This window comes from Temnothorax longispinosus, unplaced genomic scaffold (assembly GCF_030848805.1).
Source record: "Temnothorax longispinosus isolate EJ_2023e unplaced genomic scaffold, Tlon_JGU_v1 HiC_scaffold_862, whole genome shotgun sequence".
Lineage (NCBI taxonomy): Eukaryota > Metazoa > Arthropoda > Insecta > Hymenoptera > Formicidae > Temnothorax > Temnothorax longispinosus.
In genome coordinates this window covers 1-3597 of record NW_027270739.1, presented here as the reverse complement: position 1 = coordinate 3597, position 3597 = coordinate 1, and the positions used below count along the sequence as shown (strand labels likewise).

Below are 3597 nucleotides of genomic sequence, written 5' to 3'. Positions count from 1 at the left end.
GCAGCCTAAACACATAAAAAAATATATACAGTGCACAATATTTTTCGTTGCAATTTAAATAATTGTATAAAATTACCAAAATATTTAAAGAAAATGAGCCTTTTCTACTGCGAAAAATTTCTCCAATTTCTTTGTCAGGATTGGCAATTTTAATCAGGGTCCCATCAATGCAAGCAGCAACGTTTGGGAATTCAGCTATTTCATAAAATGTTCTGATGTTGCTTCGTTGATCTTCTAGAGTTTTAGGGAATTGTACATATTCATGAAGTTTCTCTGCAAATGCTATTGACACTGCTTTAATACATCTGCATACAGTGGGTTGCGAGAAACCTCTTAAGTCACCTGTAACAGCCTGATATTTATAATTTCATTAAGAATTACTTTAAATCTAATAAAATTTAATTAATGCTTGTTTTAATATTTATTTTATTTACTTGATAGTTGCCAGTGGCATAAAATCGGAGAGCCATAAGAAGTTGTAAAACAGGTGATACTGGTAAACCTCTGTTACTATCTTTTGCTAAGTTGCCTTCAATAATTGGCAATATATAATACATAATTGCTTCTTTACTAAATTTGAAACGTTTTTTGAATGCTTCCTCATATAAGAATTCAAAAGGATTTGAGTGATCTCGAATATAACGCTTAGGTATTTTTGTATGTGCAACTTCTGCCATATCCATAAATTCCAAAAAGTCATCTAAATCTTCCATGTTAATCTGATAATCCATAAAAAATAAGAAAATTAATAATAAAAATTCTTACTAAATAATTTTTGTATGTAGTCATTATTACTATTACAGTTGTTAAAAATTTTAATATATACAATAATTCTACTATTAACTTTTTAATTATCTAAAAAAAATTTATACATGCATAAAATATTTGATTTAGAACTAAATTAATCAAAATGATAAGTTTACAAAAATAAATTGTATTGCTTTTTCAATATTGAAAGATTAATATTATTACAGTTAGTTGTGTGAGTATTATGATATAAAACTTAATATGATGTAAAATTTATAATCACTTACTAATGATGATTTTTTATTAACACAAATAATTTTTTTAAATTAAACTCTTGCTTAAACAACAGACGAGGTTAAGGTTAAAGACGAGCTTAAGGGCTCAGTCACAATGAGAGGAATAAGGAATAAGATAAAGGAATAAGGAATAAGGGAATGTCGCATCTCACTTCAGTACACGTACATTAAAGTGAGATGCAACATGCCTTATTCTTAAAGCCCCTTGCACAATGCCAGGCAACAGGCAATAGGAACAGGAAATAACCAAAAAATCGTTAATTACAACCTAAAAAATTCAAATGCTATGATTGGTTGGCAATAGGCAATAGGCACAGAATTTCCAACGTGACGGAAACTCTGTGTCTATTGCCTGTGTCACTGTTTATTCTGCATTTATACATGATTTCTGATTTCTATTCCCTGTTCCTATTGCCTGTTGCCTGGCATTGTGCAAGGGGCTTAATTCCTTTATCTTATTCCTTATTTCTCTCATTGTGACTGAGCCTTAACTTCTGTCTCTTCTCTCTATAGTACACTTTATCACAAACTGCCAGGTGTCTTTACTTTCGCTTAGTCATGAAGGACCAAGTTTGATGATTAGCCACTAGCACTGAAATTTGAGGTTGAAGATTCGAAAGCTGAAAACTGAAATTTGAGATTGGAAACGAGATTTAAGATTTGAGAAACGACTATGAATTCGGGCCTTAATAAAGTTGTAGGGTAGTATTTCATTGTCGGATCTTTTATATTTAAGACCGGCTGGAGTATAATCTTAAGAGAGAGAGATGTTATAAACTAATCACTCGATTGTTAGATATAACAGAGCCGTATTATCAAACTTAAGCCATTGTCTTGAAATAAGAACCGACTATGTATACTAGCCTTAAATTTTACTCATTAATTCTTCCTTTGGAATAACGATTGCTTGTTCGTTGCTTAGCAAGGAAGATTTTACAGAAAAATATATTGCTCTTTTTCTTACCTATATAACAGGAGATGAGGTAATATGCGAAATCGAAATATATACGCAAGCCGTCCGCGACTTCTCTGCATATATTTACTTCGTTTACTGTTTTTTCTATGGTATTATTCACTTTATTCCGTTGAGGTTTCTCTGTTCGTAATATTCTCGGTTCGGAATATTCGTAAACTGCGTCGTAGTAAAATGCTATGCCAAAGATTCCGGAATATTTATCACAGTAGGTTGCGCCGGAAGTATGTACAAGCTGAAATAAATATCAGTGATATATTTGTATACCTACTATTTGTTTTCAGGGAAAGATTAGTTTTTAATATAAATTACAATTAATGCGAATCAATGAGAATGACATCGGCGGCTTTTCCGCCTCTCTGTATATGAACTGGACGACAAATCTGACAAATAGGGGGTTTTTGAATTTTCCCTCGGGTGAGGGAGTAAAGGTGCCTTTTGTCTGAGGACAATCTAGCACAAACAATGTAAACCCTTGATTGTTTCTGTGCACTTTTCCTATTATTTTGCCTATCCTCTTAAACTGAGATATGTGTACATGTATGGGTGTAAGTGTAACTGTGTGGTTATGTCCGCGATGTGGTGAACTCGGGATACCGTAGGTGCGTTAGGCCCAAGGAATTGCGCGGATCACTTCCCTCTGCGGCCGTGTGTATATGTGTGTGTGTAGGTATGACTGTGTGTGTTTATGTCCGCGGTGTTGTGAACTCGGGATGCCGTAGGTACGTTAGGCCCAAGGAACTGCGCGGATCACTTCCCCCTGCGGCCATCTGACAAATAAATTGAAAATAGGTTAAGCACGTTTCCCGTGTTGATAAACTATTACGTAATGCGTTCCACATATTCTACGTCTCACCCCCACTCTCCGGCAGCTAAACGATATACAGTTTTTCGCTTTTTTTAGCGAAACCGTGATCTAACAAACGTTTTACTTAGTATATATTCGGAACTAACAAACGATTCCGCATCGATTGACCACGATTTGAATCGAAAATTGTAAAGAATTCTATATTTACTGGCTAAATTAACACTAAAAATTATTTTCGTGATTACGTAAAAACTATTAACTAACCAACGTTCTAATTAGTCTAACAATCAATAACAAACGACTAACAATTGATTCGTAAAAAAAAATGTCGTAAGTCAAAATTGTCCGGCTAAAGGCCTTCACACATAAAATCCCGTAAGAACGTAAAACGTAAGCGTAAGAAAATCGACCAATCCCAATCGAGTATTGTGCTGTTCGTAACCCCAGTAGGGGAAAATACTCGATTGGGATTGATCGATTTTCTTACGCTTACGTTTTACGCTCTTACGACATTTTATGTGTGAAGGCCTTAACTTCTATGAGGTGCCATGATAGCGCTAGCGAATGCGAGCTCCATGAACAGCAGTAGTGTACTATAGCGTAGCGTTTCGTAGACCCCGGCCCCACCAAATTTGAAAACCTGAGTTAATAAATGCTGCTGTATCAATTACTTCTTTAATATTTTCAAGTGTAGTATGTGTGTAAATGAATACGATTCATATTCGTAGTAAAACAACTTAAGGGGATGCTAAAGCTAAGGCCAAACCACAGAT

The 3597-nt window shown here is 34.5% G+C and overlaps 1 long non-coding RNA gene across 12 annotated transcripts; it reads right to left on the bottom strand.

Annotated features, from left to right (window-relative positions):
- Window positions 1–48: 48 nt before the first annotated feature.
- On the bottom strand, window positions 49–2890 carry LOC139825063 (uncharacterized). Of its 12 annotated transcripts, XR_011735439.1 has the most exons (7): window positions 2873–2890; window positions 2329–2786; window positions 2008–2251; window positions 1425–1670; window positions 1035–1080; window positions 435–719; window positions 49–352 (listed from the first exon to the last, which is right to left on the bottom strand). It is a non-coding gene; the product is annotated as an uncharacterized lncRNA (long non-coding RNA). The 12 variants fall into 12 exon arrangements; XR_011735438.1 differs by lacking the exon at window positions 2873–2890 and having other exon boundaries at window positions 2329–2830; XR_011735446.1 differs by lacking the exon at window positions 2873–2890 and having other exon boundaries at window positions 2087–2251; window positions 2329–2830.
- Between the last annotated feature and the right edge of the window lie 707 nt (window positions 2891–3597).